Below are 18,965 nucleotides of genomic sequence, written 5' to 3' on the forward strand. Positions count from 1 at the left end.
GCCTGGAAAGTGTTCTTGTCACTTCCTGTTTTCCTGTCTTGTCGTAGATTATTATCAGAGACCAAACCAAGCTTTTAGGTCATTAATATGCAAGTGGACAAAATTATGTTTAGCAAATAAACACATTCAGAACTTTCAAATTGATCCATACTAAAAAAAAAAGTTCCGCTCCAACTTTCTGTCTGTCTTCCTTCTCTTCTTTTTGTATTCTTTCTTTCTGTCTGTTTGTGTTCCTTACTTGCCTGTCTTTCTGTCTTCCTTCCTGTCTGTGTTCCTTTCTTCAAATCGGTCTGTGATCTTTCCTTTTCTATCTGTCTGTCTGTCTGTCTGTCTGTCTGTCTTTGTTCCAGCCTTTCTTCCCATTTCCTTCCTTCCTTCCTTCCTTCCTTCCTTCCTTCCTTCCTTCCTTCCTTCCTTCCTTCCTTCCTTCCTTCCTTCCTTCCTTCCTTCCTTCCTTCCTTCCTTCCTTCCTTCTGTTTTCTTTCCTTCTTGTCTGTCTGTGTGTCATTCTTTCTTTCTGTCTGCTTGTCCATTCATTTCTTGCTCTTTCTTCCTGTCTGTCTGTGTTCATTTTCTGTCTCCTTCTTTCTTTCAATCTGATGTTTTTCTGTTTTACCCTTCATTTGTCCCGATTTGTGCTCTTTGCTTTTGTGTTCTTTCGTCTTTCCTTTCTTCCTTTTATGTATTTCTTTCTACCCCCTTTTATCCTGTATGTCTGTGTCCCTACCTTCGTTTTCTGCCTCTCTGTTTTCCTTCCTATCTAATATTCTCTGTTTTCCTTCCTATCTAATATTCCTTCCTTTCTCCCTCCCTTTTCTCTCTGTCTGTCTTCTATCATATCTGTGTTCCTTCCTTTCTGTCTGTCTATCTGTCTATCCTTCCTTTCTGTCTGCTTGTATTCCTTCCTTCCTTTTCTAGTTATTTCTTCCTGTTTGTCTATCTGTGTTCCTTCTGTGTTTCTTCCTTCCTTTCATCCTGTCTGCCTGTTTCTTTCTTTCTTTCTTTCTTTCTTTCTTTCTTTCTTTCTTTCTTTCTTTCTTTCTTTCTTTCTTTCTTTCTTTCTTTCTTTCTTTCTTTCTTTCTTTCTTTCTTTCTTTCTTTCTTTCTTTCTTTCTTTCTTTCTTTCTTTCTTTCTTCCTTCCTTCCTTCCTTCCTTCCTTTCTTCCTGTGTGTATGTCAAAGTGTATGTGACACTGACCTGTCTCTGCAGTGCAGGTTTTGATGGTAATGTGATGTGCTGGATTCCTGCTGTTCCAGCACAGTGTCGGTATCTGCAGGACGCCTGTAGACGTGTGTGTGAGCGAGCGAGTGAGAAACCCAGAGAGCATGTGTGAGTGTGTGTGTTTGTGACAGTGCTGGTGCTGACTGGTCCTGGCAGGCTGGAGATGTCGCTCTCCATGACGTGAAGTGTGCCAGAGTGGTGCTTCATCTCAAGGCTGACACACATACACACAGGGCATCATGATCCTTGGTTGCCCTTTTTTCCCTGTCATACTCAGATACGCTTTACTCTGCTCCCATGACTGTAGATTGTGGGTCCAGGCTCAACTTCTGTGTTGTGGCAGGGTTTTTAAAGCAAAGTACAATAGATATGATGTAAAACACGAATTATATTTCAGAATTAAACCATACCTAAGCTCTGTAATACAGAATGTTAAGTATTCATGCATGCAGGATCAGGAGAGGTGGGAATAGAGTAGCATAAGAGTCCCAGCTTAGAGTATAAACGTGCAGGTTTCGCAGGTGATGTAGTAAAGCTATATAGTGGATAAGTGGGCCTTTGCATATATACATGGGTGGGTTGTAAGATAATTATAACCATGCCTGATTAAAATCTATAACTTTGGATTTTAGGTTTTGTTATTTTGGTAAATATGTTCAGAGTTTGCAACATTATTAAGATCTCTTCATAAACTCTAGAGGAGAAACATGTGAGATTACCTTTTTTTTTTTTTTTTCTTAGGAGACAAATCTGCGAAGTACTTAAGCAAAAATCTCCCTTTCCTCTCAATTTAATCTCCTTGCTACTTGGGAGAAACAGTTGAGTTATTAAATAGATCTCATGTGTGCTTTTTCCTTCCTGTTCCTAGGCTATGCAATTCTTCAAAAGCCAAAAGCTTTCTCTCCTCTCTGTTGCCATTTAATTGTATTTACAGCTAGTTTTTCATGCTAACTTGAGTTCTGTTTCTCAGGATCACATCACGGGGCAAAAACCTAAGCATTCGACCAGCGCAAGCGTGTAAATGCTTGTAGAGGTGGAACGGTCCACCTCATCTGCTCTCTGCCAGAGCCAGAGTGTGTGATAAATGGTGGGTGTGTGTGACGCCCCCCTCCACCCTCCCAGCATGTATAAGTTTTGCCTTTAATTACCATGGCTGATAATGTTTCCTATCCATAACTGTCTGTGCAGAGAGGAGGCCCAGTCTGCTTACTGATGCACAGGAGATACCGAACCAACACGCCCCCCCTCAGCACCTCTTCCTCCATCTTGCTGCTTCATCTATGTAAGCGGGGCATCTTTCATTTCAATATTTCAATATTTATGCCTAATCTTTACAAGCAGAAAAGTTCAAAGTCATTGTAAGGGTATGTAACTTGGCCGGTTCGCTCACTGTCAATTACAGTCTACTGGCAGTTGGGCGTGTGTGTTTATTTATTAATTTTTTTGACAGTCTTTCCAAGGGTTTTCCGAGGAAAGAAGGCCTGAGAAAGACAGCCCTGTCATATCTGACTTGTCGACATACTTCCCGAAATTCTGACGAACTGAAACACTCGGCCTGGTCCTAACAGACAGGCCTGCTTCTCTCACAGCTGTAGCTTGCTCTGTTTGTACTCCCATTGATTGCTGTAATTAGTCACTATGGTGTTTCGGCTGAAGAAGGGGAGAGTATTTGTTATGCCTCGATATAATTCCGGGCGTGCGCGCGTCTGCGTCCGCTTGCTTGCCTAGCGTATGTACACATTTCTCCATTGAATGTGAACTTGAATAAAAAAAAGCCCAGAAAAGGTCACACTCATTTGCATGATGGCCTTCATTAGAATATGCTAAGGACGGACGCGGGTGCTTTCTTTCTCCACCGTGATGAATAGCTGCAGCATTACCTACTCGCCTCAAAGTAGTGCTCCGTCACCCTCATTTACATATCCCTCCCTTTTATATTCATTTCGTACATTTGCGAAATGCTCACAGAGATTGCTTCTGAAGAGACCTGGCAACCTGTTTTGCAATTTAAATTGATGGTGCTTTATGGTGTAATAGTCAGCTTGTCATTTAGAAGCGCCGGCGCTCTCACGGCCTCTTACGACTCTCAAAGAGTTAGATTTTAAATCAAACAACGCTTTGGGGTCTCTGCGGTAAATTAGGCTGAGTTTAAGCACCCTTGATTGGATGTATCTGGCCCATTTTAGACCCTATCTTTGGTTCATATGAGATGGTCGAAGTATTGAGTTGATCACTACTTTTTAAATGTAACGTGGTCAAAACTGATTGTTTGTGATACTGTAGGAATCTTTGGATTAGAAAATAAATGTTTGCTAGTTCATAATTTTTAATCTTCTAAGAGTTGATGTTTGGTAGGATAAAATATATACACAGTTTTTTGTTGTTGAAGAAAAGTAAAAAATAAAAAGTAAATAAACAAACTTGAGGGAAAGCATATTGAAGATTGATCTGTGAAAAGCAGTAATACCGAATTGCTTTGCTGGCAGGCTTATTAGCTCACAAGAAATGTATTATTTTATTCAGACACATTAAATTGATCAAAAGTGACAGTAAAGCCATGTATAATGCTACAAAAGATTTCTATTTCAAATTCTGTAATTTTAAACTATTTTATCAAAGAATCTTATCTGTATCATGGTAAAAAAAAAAAAAAAAGATATATATATATTATATATATATATATATATATATATATATATATATATTAAGCTGCGGTTTTCAACTGTTCTAAAAAGAAACGTTTCTAGAGCAGTAAATCAGCATACAATTTTAGAATGATTTCTGATTAAGTGACACGACAACAACTTCTAAAATTTAGATCATACTTGTAGATCTAAAATGAATACAGTACATACTTATGTATAAAGTATAATCATTATACTTGATAATATGTACAGTTTAATAAGCAGCAGAACTTTTTTTTAATGTAGATAATGTCTTTGTTTTTTAAATATCTTAATACAGCTTTGAAAATGATTTGTTAAATATTGGTCTGACACTCATTTCCATACTTTGCACATTAGCATCAAATCAAATGCCAATTTAATTTACTAAAACTAAGAGTAAAATGGTCTAAAATTAATGACAATGGCACAATGAAATATTGACCAAATTGTAAGCACATTGAATGTGACAAAAAAAAAAAAAAAAAAATGTACAGGCCCTACAATACTATAAATATCTAAAAATATATAAATAAATAGTAGCTTTATTCTTTAATATATGTTGTACAGCATTGAAAAGTCCAAGAACATTCTTTAGGCTACACAAACGTATATGTAAACTCAGCCCCCCCCCCTATTTTCTACAAAAACAATCAGGCATTGTTACCTTTTAAAAACATATGTGTATTTCGACAAACCTTTTTTTATCAGCTAGTCTTTGATATATGTGATCTTATTAAACAGACAGAGAGAATTGACTGACCCTTCTATCTACATTTAGCTTCTGTCACCCTACAGTAAATGGACAGGCCCTTCATTGTGAAATATTCAAAACACTGGGAGAGGAGAGGAAAATCATATCTGTCATTGATAAAGGTGATGAGAATCAAAGAGACTCATTCTGTTCATCATTTTGGAAGCTGAATACCCCAGAGTTCGCCTGCTCTTTTATACTTGGGGGAAAATTGTAAAAAATTAATTTCCTCTCTAAGGCCCGGTAGAAACAGTAAACAGTAAACACTCTAAATAAATTATGTTTTCCCTCCTCTCTCTCTCTTTTGAATGGACAGACGGCCCCTGCTGGGGCCTTGGTCTCTGTGGCCCTCTACGGCCCTGGATGTGGATAGCGAACCTGAGCAGCGGACCTCAGTGGTTGTTTAATCGAATCAGTGCGGGTCTGAGTGGATTTGACTTTTCTCCTGTCCCGAGTGAGGGCTTCCAGTCACTGCCTGCCATGGCTACCCTTCAACCCCTATAAACAAACCACAGTAAACCCCATCTGAGAATGCCTGCAAATAGAGCCTCTGAGCCTCAGCGGAAACATGAAAGTTCAGACTCTCAGTTCAGGCTTTCATCTGCGTTCATTTGGTGTGAGCTGATACCAACGTATTTACGTTCAAACTGTAAAGCTTGAATAAAAGGACGCCTAATAGGAGTTGTTGGGAATTTACGAAAATTTACTTTAAACGTACGCAGTTCATATAGAAGGTTTGAGGGAGGATTTTTTGCTTTCAGCACTACATCTGCCATCATATTGATGCTTTGTTATGAAATCCCACTTGTGGTGTACAGTGGCTCTAAATGAGCCTACATAAATGTAAATATAATTTTTTTTTACTTTTCTGGATATGTGTATACACACTGTTTAAAAACAGAAATATTGTTACAGTTGAATTTATTTTAAAAAGTAATTTATTGTCGGTGCTGATAGCCTAGTGGTTAGTGCACTGACATATGGATCAACTGTGCCTCCAGCCAACCTGGGTTCGAATCCAATTCAAGGTCCTTTGCCGACCCTGTTCCCCTCTCTCCATCCAGTGCTTTCCTGTCAGTCTCCGCTGTCCTGTCTGCTTTTTTTATTTTTTATTCCTGTGATGGCAAAGCTGAATTTTTAGCATCGTTACTCCAGTCTTCAGTGTCACATGATCCTTCAGAAATCATTCTAATATGCTGATTTGGCGCGCAATAAAAAAAAAATTATTGTCACGTTTTATATTATATTTAATATGTATTTAATATATATTTTATTTTATATTATATACAATTTTTATTTATGTGACCCTGGACCACAAAACCAGTCTTATGTGTAATTTTTTTTAAATTTAGATTTATACATCATCTGAAAGCTGAATACATAATCTTTCCATTGGTGTATGGTTTGTTGGGATAGGACAATATTTGGCCGAGATACAACTATTGAAAATCTGGAATCTGAGGGTACAGAAAAATCTAAATATTGAGAAAATTGCCTTTAAAGTTGTCAATTTCTATTGGCAATAGTGCTGCATCCATTCACAAAAATAAATGTTTTATATATTTAAGGTGGGAAATTTACAAAATATCTTCATGTAACATGATCTTTACTTAATATCCTAATGATTTTTGGCATAATAAGAAAAATCTATAATTTTGACCCATACAATGTATTGTTGGCTATTGTCACAAATATACCCGTGCAACATAAGACTGGTTTTGTGATCCAGGGTCACATATATATATATATACAGTATATACAGTATATATATATACACTGTAAACAATTTCTAACCCTCCCAAATCAAAAATTTCAAGTGACCGATAACATCAAAATGTTTCAATTGGCCCAAGTGAAATTCTTGTTGCAATAGTCTGTTAACATTGGCTCAATGAGAAATAATACGTCAGACTAATTGAAGAATTTAGATGTTATCGGTCACTTGAAATTTTTCACTTGGGGATGTAATTTTTTTTTACAGTGTATATATATATATATATATATATATATATATATTTATATATATATATATTAGGGATGCACCGATCCACATTTTTTCACTTCCGATCCGATCCCGATACCTGAATTTGGATATCGGCCGATACCGATACTATTCCGATACCAGAGCTGTGTTTGCTTTAATATTATTATTATCATTATTGTTTATTTTATATGATGCTGAAATAAACTCCTCTCAACAGGCAAGTATGATATGTAGGCCTACATATTTATGCATGTATGGTAAGTATAAGGTCAGAAAATGAAGTCAGAAAAACAGTAAATCCTGTTAACAGGAAAAATCCCATTCTGAAAACAAATATGCAACTGTAGGTCATGTCAATATTTATTACATTCCCAAAATGTCAAATACTTGAGTCTTGAAATATAAGAAAAGTGCAAGTGTAAACATCTTACACACACACACACTATCTAAAGGGTGATCCTCGCTCCGATGCTGTAACTCTCTCGATGAATGCTCGATCAACATCAGCCATGTGCAAACCGACAAGCGGATTTCGCCTCAGACGCGCGTCAATTTCGCTTCAAACTTTTGCTTTTTACGAGCGTCAATTTCGCTCTGGGCGCGCGAATGGATTCAAAATATTCAAGCGTCCAACTAGACGCGGCAGACGCGAATTTGACGCGCTATTCGCGTTTGGTGTGAACGCACAGTAACGTGGTGCTTTTTTAAATGTTTGATTGCATTCGTTGTGTTGTACGACGCGAGGGAGCTTCAACGAGCTCTGAATTACGGCTTTGCAAACATTGCATTTTGCTGTCTTGCTCTGCGGTGTTTCCAGTGTGAAGAATTTCCACACAGCGGCCGCAAACTGCGGAATGGATTTCCTGAGCGGTGGCGTGTCTCATAACTCTGTGTCTCATTGAGCCGCGCCTCCGTTCAGGAAATCCATTCCGCAGTTTGCAGCCAGCTAGCAGACTAGGCGGCGGGAATCACTTTTGGAGTCATTTCAGCAGACAACGTTAAAGCGCAGACATGACTCAAGGATATCGGATATCTCCGCAGGTTGGATCGGGAAAATCCGATACGTGAATTACGCTGGTATCGGTCCCGATACCGATACTGGATCGGATCGGCCCCATCCCTAATATATATATATATATATTTATATATACACACACATATATATTTGCGTTGTGTACATTGTTGTGTTTCTTGTCCTCAGCTCTGGGTTTCTGGTCCTCGGCTCTGGGCTTCTTGTCCTCAGCTCTGAGTTTCTTGTCCTCAGCTCTGGGCTTCTTGTCCTCAGCTCAGGGCTTCTTGTCTTCAGCTCTGGGCTTCTTGTCTTCAGCTCTGGGCTTCTTGTCCTCAGCTCAGGGCTTCTTGTCTTCAGCTCTGGGCTTCTTGTCTTCAGCTCTGGGCTTCTTGTCTTCAGCTCAGGGCTTCTTGTCTTCAGCTCTGGGTTTCTTGTCCTCAGCTCTGGGCTTCTTGTCCTCAGCTCCATCTCTGGGTTTCTTGTCCTCAGCCCTGGGCTTCTTGTCCTCAGCTCCGGGCTTCTTGTCTTCAGCTCTGGGCTTCTTGTCTTCAGCTCTGGGTTTCTTGTCCTCAGCTCTGGGCTTCTTGTCCTCAGCTCCATCTCTGGGTTTCTTGTCCTCAGCTCTGGGCTTCTTGTCCTCAGCTCTGGGCTTCTTGTCCTCAGTTCCAGCTCTGGATTTCTTGTCCTCAGCTCTGGGCTTCTTGTCCTCAGCTCTGGGCTTCTTGTCCTAAACTCTGTGCTTCTCAGCGTTGGGCTTCTTGTCCTCAGCTCTGGGCTTCTTGTCCTCAGCTCTGGGCTTCTTGTCCTAAGCTCTGGGCTTCTCAGCGTTGGGCTTCTTGTCCTCAGCTCTGGGCTTCTTGTCCTCAGCTTGTTGTTTCTTGTCCTAAGCTCTGGGCTTCTTGTCTTGAGCTCTGGGAGTTCCTCCTTCTCATGGGTAGGCACACACACAGAAATAACTGACAATGGGACCCCCTTGCAAATGAGATGGTTCATCTCAAGGGGTTAATCCTAATAAATACATTTCTCTAATTATTGTACATCTCTGCCAATACAGTATAAGGCATTTCTATATGTAAGCTTTTCGATTTGTACATGATTTCAGGAAAAGTGAGATGGCAATAAATTGCAGAAAAGAGAGGAGCTGTGGGGGGGAAGTAGATGCTGACCCTTTCTTTCCTCTTATGAGAGGAGAGGGGCCATTTTGCTCTGAGTTATGTACACAGAGTTTAATCCCAATGGAGTTTTTTTTCTTCAATTCGATTTTCTTCGTCAAAGGCTTATGAATGTTTAGGTCTTTGTTGCATTTTTTAAGGGATGGAGAAAAATACCCACAAAACAAACAATACCCTGTGATCTTGTACAGTTCTGTTTTCCCTCAGGATGGCTATGTGTATTTCACATATTCTGTCCCAAAAGGACACCAAGAGGACAATTGCATCCCTCAGAATAAAAAAAATGGGCTCTCTATCAGACTTATTTAGAAGTTCAATATTGATGCAATATGCTTTCTTTTTTATTATCTTTCTTGTCTTGTATTGTATCCATACAGTGTTCTTTTCTTTCTTCAAATGAATGAAAAGTATAAGATCTGTCATTCTCTGCCTACAGTTATCAAAGTATCATGTATTCAGTCTTCGCTCACAAAGAAGGAACAAAGTGGCCTATATATAACATATATAACACTGCTTTTTAGAGTAAAACTTTTCCAGAGTATTGAAGAGACAGGACAAGATAGGGTAAGGTGGGACAGAACACAATCCATTTAAGCCTGCGGGCAACTATAGCTGCCAAAGGCTCTACCGCTCTTTTTCCATTTGTAAACATTTTTGGCTGACTTTAGATGTTTTAAAACCCCTAGGAAGGGCTTTTGACAACTTGCAGAATAATGTGTCATGTGGTGGTATTTAATTCATGCTCCCATTTCTTTATGTTTACTCAGAAATGCACCTGGGAGCTTGTAAGGTGTGGGCAAAACCCCTTATTTTTTTTTATCTTTGTACATGTTTCTATTGGAGTTTCTATAGTTAGATACTGTATGTGTCACCAGTCACTAAAGAGCTACATTGTATGTTTATATGAGTGATTGTGCACATAATTAAGACATCTTTGTGAAAAATCTGGACATTATTGGGTTAAAAACATTTTAAATCTAGACCATACAGTGTTATTAACTGGAGAGAATCATTCCCATGGCAATAATTGCTTATTTGCTGAAAGTAAAGCATCTGTACAGTTTCAGCTGTTGACTGTGAATACTGTCTGGCTGGGTGTTGCGTTGTAGAGCCTGATGTCTACAGAAAGGAAAGATTCCAATATCTGTTGTTTTCTGGCATCATAGTGTAATCAGTCTGAAGAGTTTTTTTTTTTTTTTTGTCTATGTGTTGTAGAATAGGATGCATTTCCATAATAACATGCAGTTGGGAGAGAATCCCCCTCTCTACATGTGTCTGTGCTGTGCCAATGCTCACATCTGTAACAGGGCCAGTGTTTTTGATGGGTTTGTTCAGATCCCCTGTCTAGATGGTGCTGCCATGCAAAGCATACACTGGGCATATGGAAGAGAATGGCAGGGTGAGGGGGAGGTCTGATCCCCCTAATTAGGAAGTTTAAAAAAATACAAGGAAGAAAAAAAAAGGTTTGCACATACTAAACTGTTTTTAAATTTAGAATGTCAAATATCTTTGTATGATGTCTGCTAAACTGTATAACAGACTCTATACAATTAAATCTTGAGAAAGTGTTAACTGGACATATTGGACATATTGGCAGCAGGGCCATAACCACCATAGACATTGAGGGGGACAAGTAATTAGAAATGGCCAAATTGTCCCCCAATATTTGAATTGTGAAATTCTTGCACTGCTCTGCTGCAATGTTACGCAGCGCTCTGTATGTTAGGCTGACAAAAAGGTTTAAAAATAAAAATTTTAGTCTGGTCTGCCTCAGCGGTCTATCAGCGCTCGTCAGTGTCAAAGTTACTGAGATGATGGCCAATCAAATCAATGTAGGCGGGGATTACTGTTCACAGAAGCAGAATATGAATTCCAGCATGAAACGTCTGTTTTATTGTTGAAAGAGAGTGAGGTAAGATAGAAATTGTGAAATTTTTTATATTTCACAATTATTTTACAATAGAAATGTTAAATGACTGACAGTAACATCCAGGGATGCAAACTATTCAACTTTTTCCTCAAATATGGCCATTTTGAATTGAAATGTGGTATCATTTACGTGATTCATGTAATTCGTAACTGAATGTGATAATCCAAGAAACGTTTTGCGTGTTTGACATATTATTAGGCATACAAAGTGCATGTGTGCATATTTTAAAATATTATTTGCAAATAGTTCGAAATTATTATTTCCCAACGGAATTTTGCCCCGATTTGCGATCTGGGTAAGTCGGCAGTTGTGGCCGAATGTCTGCGCCAGTCTGCAGATTTTGTGCGTTCATTGACAGAGTTCACAGAAAATCACGTAGGCCTAGTGTATGATGGGCACAGACTCAGATTTTTTAGCTTCAGACTTTGATTCCATCCAGTCAGAGGACATCAAAACATGTTTGATATTTTGAGCCAATTTTAGAACACATACAGTGTATGATGCATTGCTAATAAATACTGTACATAATACAGTCATAATACACTGACCAAACAATGGAAATCAAGGGTGCGAAGTCACAAAGATCGAGAAAAAATGGAGACGACTTACGAGATCAGGTAAAGACAAAAAAGAAGGAAAAACAGATCACGGATCACGAGCTTGGCGCTTGACAAGTGATTGTGTTGAGATACTAGGATACCGGTATACTGGAACCGCGAGCTTGCACATGCCATGCATGAAATAAATTAGAAAACGCAAAATCTGCTAACACAGCTCACTTCACTCCCATGTTGAAAAATACGGATATTCGTATAAATACGGAAAAATCACTGAAGAATGCGTCATGTGTTTCTTTTCAGTGTATTGCAGTGTAGTGTATGATCCTTACACTTTGAGAAAATAACTCAAATAGCTTTGAACGAACCGTCTTTTAATGTTTAAAGTTCTGAGAACATTCCCCTTGTTTGCTGGGTTGCTTCTGTAGCTACTGGAATTTTGCATAGCCACTGAGATTTTAGCACAACTACAAAGACAATACTCCATGCACAGTCTATTGACTCTGTTTTGGTCTCTTTAAGCATACAATGATTTAAATCAATATTTCATGTCTGATAGGATAGGTAGGTAGTCAGATAGGATCCTTTTTTAAAGTTTCATTCAGAGCCAAAGTCTGAAATTAGGGGCTTTCGCACCGGGGAGTTCTAGGAACTAGCCACCAGGGTGGTTCCCCGAGAATTAATGGTTCGCTTAGGGCCATTTTCCTGGTTGTATTCGCACCTCCCGTAGGAACTCTAGGCCCTGTCCCAAATGGCATACTTTCATATGTACTTTCGGTCTTACATTTAGTCATTTAGCAGACGCTTTTGTCCAAAGCGACTTACAATTTAAGACTAAATTAAGCGAGTCATCGTGAAGAGGCAAAAACAATGCAAGAAGTGAGGAAAAGGATAAAAAAAAAAAAAAAAAAATATGAGGTTAAGTGCTCACGGAAGAGATGGGTTTTCAGCTGTCTTTTGAATGTTGTCAGGGATTCTGCATTCCGGATGAGGGTGGGGAGAGCATTCCACCAGCATGGAACCGTGAATGGGAATGTTCTGGAAAGTGATTTTGTGACTCTCTGTGATGGAACCACGAGCCGTCACTCGTTGACCGATCACAGGCTACTGGTAGGGATGTAGAGTCGTTGGAGTGAGTGAAAGTAGGAGGGAGCTGAGCCTGTGATAGATCTGTAAGCAAGCGTCAATGCCTTGAACTTGATGCGAGCAGCGAGTGGTAGCCAGTGCAGAGAGATGAACAGAGGACTGACGTGGGCCCTTTTTGGCTTGTTGAAGACAAGACGAGCTGCAGCGTTCTGAATTATTTGTAGAGGTTTAGCACATGATGGAAGTCCAGCAAGAAGAGCATTGCAGTAATCAAGCCTAGAAATGACTAGGGCCTGGACGAGAAGTTGTGTTGCATGCTCAGTTAGGAAAGGCCTGATCTTCCTGATGTTTTGCAGTGCAAACCTGCATGATCGAGCTGTCTTTGAAATGTGTTCTATGAAGGTTTATGAATTCTATGAATTTCTTCCATTTCTGACCGACCTTGATGGGATGATTGATGCTGAATTTAGCTGGATAGTGAAGTCGTGCTGTAGAGAAGGTCTTATGGACTTACAATGGTGCGAGTGTCCATGTAGGTTGTCCCACTTGTCATTTAAGGATTCAGCAGGGTGCTCATGAGTGGCCCCTTTGCGCTCGATATGTCCTCGATGTGCACTTTTGCTGAGCCCACACTGGTGCGAGCTTCGCAGCAGACTTTTTCCCGACAGTCGCCGCTACTTCACGAAAGTGCGGACTCATAGGAAGACCGCAAGTTTTTAGGGTGCCATTTAGAATGGCTTTTTTTTAAATGGCTGGTGCAGGTGCTGGTGTTTCGCCTACGTTCGGCCGAGCAGCTGGTAGTTCCTATTGCGCTGGTTTAGACCCAACTCTGACGTAGGAGCTAAATAGAGTGGTGCAGGTATGAAGCGAGTTAGCATTTTAGCACTTCCGGTTCCATCATCCCAAAGTCAATGGGTTTTTGGAATGGGGTTTTGGTTAAATGGCTGAAATAAGGTCTGCGGTGAACACAAGCTGTCTGTCTTGACACTTTCACGTTTTATTCTACGACATAAAAATACATCAATATTACCCCCTGAGGATTTTTTGAAGCTGTTACGTGTCTTGAAAAAGACGGCTACTAACAAGTGGCTAAATGGGACTACAGTGGCTGTCGTGGAGAGTAAACATCATCACGCTGAACAGATAAACTCAGTCCACTTTTACAGCATCGTTATGCTTATAATTGTGCTCTTACAAACTATTCTAACTCAAACTTTCTGGGAAAATGTTTTTAGATAAAAACTGAAAGTTGTCGGAAGCTTAGTGATGGTGACGTTGAATTTGTGGGACCGTGGTGTAGATCGTTTATAGCCTACCTTTAGCTTTTTACTTCTGGCAACTGCATTTAGGCTTTAAAATTCATCAAAGTTGTGTTTATCTGTGATAATTATCTTGATAGGCAAAACGTGTACGTATCATAAACTTTTGTTGATCACAGACCTTGTTTTTAGCGATAATCCAAAAGCCTATGGGAAACTCCTATAGAGTTTTTCTCGAGGGAACCAGTGTGATGCTAACTGCTGGTTGGCCTACAAAGTGACATCATACCTGCACCACTCTATCTGTTCCTCCAAAAGGAGTTCCTAGAGCTAAAATCATTCCTAGTTCCTGCCAAAAAGTGGGTACTTCTGCCAATAGTTCTTGTTTCTCTGGTGCGAAAGCCCCTATTGTATTTCAGACTGTATTTCAGACTATGATAGTAAGCATAGCAACAGCGTCAGCTAGAGGCTAGGCTAGAAGCTAGCCTAGAGCGTTGCCCATTAGGATAATTTTGGATGCTTCATAGACAAACCATAAATACAGTTATTTATCGCTTTATTTTATATGTACACATCACAAAACACTTTATTGTTTAGTTTTAAAAGTCTTTAAAGGGGTCATATAATGTCATTTTTGTACAAGCTAATATGATTCTTTAGGGTCTAAATTAAAAGTTTGTAATATACTTTAATAAAAAATTCTCATTAGTATTGTAAGAAAACACTAATTTTACCTGGTCAAAAACAGCTCTGTTTTCAGCACCCCGTTTAAGTGCATGCGTCTTTAAATGATAATGAGCTTTTCTCACCCCGCCCCTCTGTTCTGTGCGTACACCGTTTGTAACACAATAACACAATAACCATAACGCGTTGTTCATTATAAACATGGGATTATGAATTATATTGAGAACGTCATACATAGAAAACATGCTGTAATGTACCCTGAGTGTAAAAATAGCCGCATTCATCGTGAAGCGTGCAAGCGATTTGCAAAGATTAATATAAAGATTAATATAAAGGTCAATAAAACGTTACACTCACTTCAGTTCTTCTGGAGGTGCAGCAGGAACACGAATAGTTGGTACTGATCCTTTTTTCAGGAGCAGCTTCTTAGCAAATAACCAGCTTTTTACTGACCTCGTTTGTAAAGCAGTCTGGTGAAATGATTCGCGCAAACATGAAAGCATTGGCGTTGATCGTGGGGAATATTCCCTTCGAAAACAAACTCAGCTACTGCGTCTTCAGCTGTACGGATTTAGGAACATCAACGTGACTGCTGTGTTCGTTATTACACCGAAGAACAGAACACTACAATCGCTTAGACGCCATTCTACTCAGTGCTCCAGCTATCAACACTGAACGCGCCGGTCGGCGCGGGCTATGATTGACAGCTCGCTCACGAGGGCGCGAGGGCGGGTCTGTGTTGAAACACTCCTGTCAATCAACCATCGTGGGAGGGGGCGTCGATTTTGTGACGTCACAAAATCGAACAGCTTGATTTGAGATGGGGGGAAACATAAGATGATTTTAAAAAAAAACACTGGATGGATTTTTATCATTTTATGATGGTTGTGTACAGGCACTGCCAACACATATTTTAGTACAATCAGCTTGTAAAAGTGCATGTGCCATTATATGACCCCTTTAAGATAGTTGCTAACTGTGCTGAAAGATTTTACACTGTGTGAGATTAACTATATCAAATCACGGCCAGAACATTACCTGTTGAAATTCCTCTTAAAAAGTCCCTGAAGGCCACTGTAAAAATCGCACACTGGAGACTAGCAATGGTCACATATAAAACATCCCTGAAAGTGTCTGAACTGCCATGAGCTGATTTTGGCCCACAGATTCTGTATATTTCCGTGCATGTTTCCGGAGACGCTGGGTCCGACGGTCTCACGCGAGATGAGAGAACATCAGCGCTTCAAGAGCTGCTCAACTTTCTCTCTTGTGTGTGTGTGTGTGTGTGTGTGGGAAGGGAAAGGAAGGCAGCGCTCTCTCTTCAGCAGCAAGAGCTGTTTTTAGTTTTGACTGCGGGTTTCAGAGCGCTGTTTGTTGTGCTTGGCTGAGCAGCGGCTGAAGTTGTCAGCGTAAATAAGACTTTGTATTCAATCATCTTGACACATACAGAGGAGACAGTGAGTGACAGATTTAAGAGGGAGGTGTAGCAGCAGTAAACTCTCTCTCTCTGTCTGTCTGAATAAATTCACAAAGAGAAGTGAGAAGTGTTCTCCTATCACGCAACCTGCCACAGCCTTCTGCATAGACGAGAACTTAGACGCTGTGTCTGGTCTAGTAAATGTGTTGACAGTGATAAACAAAGGATTGTTACTTTCTCTTTTTTTAATTGTCTTTTTTGCGGCCTCGCAGATCAAGTACACACTTTTCCAAGGCTATCAAATCTGTCTTCTCCTTTTTCTGAGCGAGGCTCTGGAATCATGTGATATATCCCTGAGAGCTTCCCAAACAGACATTCCTAAAGTGATATTGACATGTTGTCAAGCTCGCCTCTTTCCCATAAGGCCTCCTGAGCTCTGACAGACTCCAGCGAAAGCAGGAAAGTTGCCGTCGCTCAGGACGCGCAATAATTTCAGCCTGTCTCTGCTGCTGATGTGCCGGGCCTATTTTTAGTTCCTTTTTTTAATTTATACTCATCAAAATCACCATTCTTCATAAACACCTGCTCAGGAAGTCCTCTGGGCTTCCTTCTCACAACCTAGATGATCTTGATGACTGACTCATGCTAGAAAAAGAAGCTGGAATTTTTGAGTCATCGTTGCGCAGTGATGTAGAAGAGACGTTCGGAATCGGATGATCCTGAATATGAAAGCGTGAAGCCTGAACTGCGTCATCGTTAAAACCTGTTTGCCCCGGTTATCCTCTTTACCACAACTAATGAATGTATTAACAATTTCTTCCTCTCACTGGCCACATATACACAGTAACTAAATATGCTTGTCACTCTTCTGCCTACCTAATCCTATTCTGTACACACACTCTCTCTCACACACACACACACACACACACACACACACACACACACACACACACACACACACACACACACACACACACACACACACACACACACACACACACATTTCTTTTCCACTAAAATGGTGCTGGTGCCTCTGCAACACTAACTCAAAATATCAAACACTCAGAATCTTAACACAAAGCAAACAGAACAACCATGTAACTGCGACGAGATCGGAACAAAGGAGAAACTGAAAACAAACTATATATATACAAATGTTAACAAAGGGAGGAAATGAGAAACAGGTGGATCAATTTAATGAAACAAGTAATAACAATGGAAACTAATGCAAATGACAGAAACAGAGAGGGAAAAATGTATACAATGAAAAACCAACTAAGAGTCCAGCTCAAACTCAGACATAACATGACAGACATGAGGTCAAAAGAACTGTCTGTAGAGCTCAGAGACAGGATTGTGTCGAGACACAGATCTGGGGAAGACTACAAAAATGTTTTTCAACTGCATTGAAGGTTCACAGATGCTTGTAGCCTCTATAATCCCTAATGGGAGAAGTTTGGAACAACCAGGACTCTCCCTAGAGCTGGCCCTCTGACCTAACTGAGCAATTGATGGAGAAGGGCCTTGGTTACAGTGGTGAGCAAGAAGCTGATGGTCACTCTTATTGAGCTCCATGATCATATATGGAGATGGGAGAAACGTACAAGGGTAAACATGCCTGCAACACTACTCCAACGATCTGGGCTTTATGGCAGAATGGCCAGACTAAAGCCTTTCCTCAGAGAAGACATATTCATGGATTTCATCCGGTCCCTTTCCACAGGTGTATTAATCAAGCACAATGCAGTCTGCATTCATAATCTAGGTGCTTGATTTTATACACCTGTGGAAAGGGACCGGATGAAACCCATGAATATAAACCCAATTGGAATTTGCTAAACAAAATCACCCAAAGGACTCTCAGACTGTGAGAAACAAGATTCTCTGGTCTGATGAACCTCAGTTCCAAACGTCATGTCTGGAGGAAACCAGGCACCGCTCATCACCAGCACAAAACCATCTCAACTATAAAACATGATGATGGTAGTCATGTGGGGGTGTTGTTCAGTGACAGGGACTGGGGGACTCGTCAGGATAGAAGGAAAGCTCAACACAGCAAAATATAGAGATATCTTATTGAAAACCTGGTTCAGAGCGTTCAGAACCTCAGACTGGGCAGAAGGTCCACCTTCCATAAGGACAATGACCTTAAGCACACAGCTAAGACTATGCAAGAGTGGCTTATGGACAACTCTGTGAATGTCCTTGAGTGGCCCATCTAGAGCCTGGACTTGAACCCAATTGAACATCTCTGAAGAAACCTGAAAATGGCTGTGCACCGACGGTCCCGGTTCAACTTGACAGAGCTTGAGAGGATCTGCAGAAAAGAATGTCATAAAAATCCCCAAATGCAGATTTGCAAAGCTTGTCATATCGTTTTTCCTTTTTAATGAATTTGCAAAGTTGTCACAAATCAGTTTTTTGCTTTGTCACTATGGGGGGAGGAGTGTAGACTGATGTGAAGTCAAGACTGATATTTGCCTGCACCGCTCTCAGAAAAGACACATCTCTAATGCACTTTAAAATACATGATATTGCATTCACACAGTTCAATAAATAAGTTTTAATAATATTGAGTCATTTGTGTTTTAGACACAATATTGGCAGTTATTTCTACCGTTTGTTATTGTTACTCCGTTAGCAAAAATAGTTCCACAGCAAAACAGTTACATCTCTCTGAGCTACAGAGCACACACACTATTATTTAGAGGATTCACTCCTGCATTTACAGTAAATATTCGTGTAATTCCCAAATCTTTGCAATATGAGGCTCTTTTAAGGATTTTTTCTATCCCATTATCTGAATCTCTCCATACACATTAAAATCGCATCCCTCTTTTTTATCACTTATACCACTCTCTCTCTGCTGTTCCTCAGACAGACGTGCTGGGTTATTCCACCAGCCACTTTCATCCAACCGGGAGATGTATTGCTGTCATTCTGTCTGCTCTTTCATCTCTGAAGCCTTTTAGTGGTCTAGCTCTAGCCCTAAACTGTCTGAACCCTTGTGGTTTTTGATGAGGTCTTTATGGGTGCTGACCATAAAAAGTTCATCAAAGCAATGAGGTGGGGAAAGCGAGAAAGGAGTGTAGAGAGGACAAGAGAGGTGTGGAAGAATGATGGAGAGAAAGAAGAACATGCAGACAAAGGAACTATATAGAGAGAGAGACAGGTTGTGAAAAAGACAGAGAGACTGACAGACCGATAAAATACATAGATACAGAT

At 40.1% G+C, this 18,965-nt stretch overlaps 1 long non-coding RNA gene across 1 annotated transcript in view; it reads left to right on the top strand.

Annotated features, from left to right (window-relative positions):
- LOC309510808 overlaps positions 1-18,965 on the top strand; it is a 201,807-nt gene that overhangs the window by 40,140 nt on the left and 142,702 nt on the right. Inside the window, exons 3-4 of the long non-coding RNA XR_014210439.1 lie at positions 2,193-2,309; positions 2,411-2,504. This is a non-coding gene — a long non-coding RNA (uncharacterized lncRNA). The remainder of the gene's footprint in view (positions 1-2,192; positions 2,310-2,410; positions 2,505-18,965) is intronic.

This window comes from Leuciscus leuciscus (assembly GCF_965113295.1).
Source record: "Leuciscus leuciscus genome assembly, chromosome: 12".
NCBI lineage: Eukaryota > Metazoa > Chordata > Actinopteri > Cypriniformes > Leuciscidae > Leuciscus > Leuciscus leuciscus.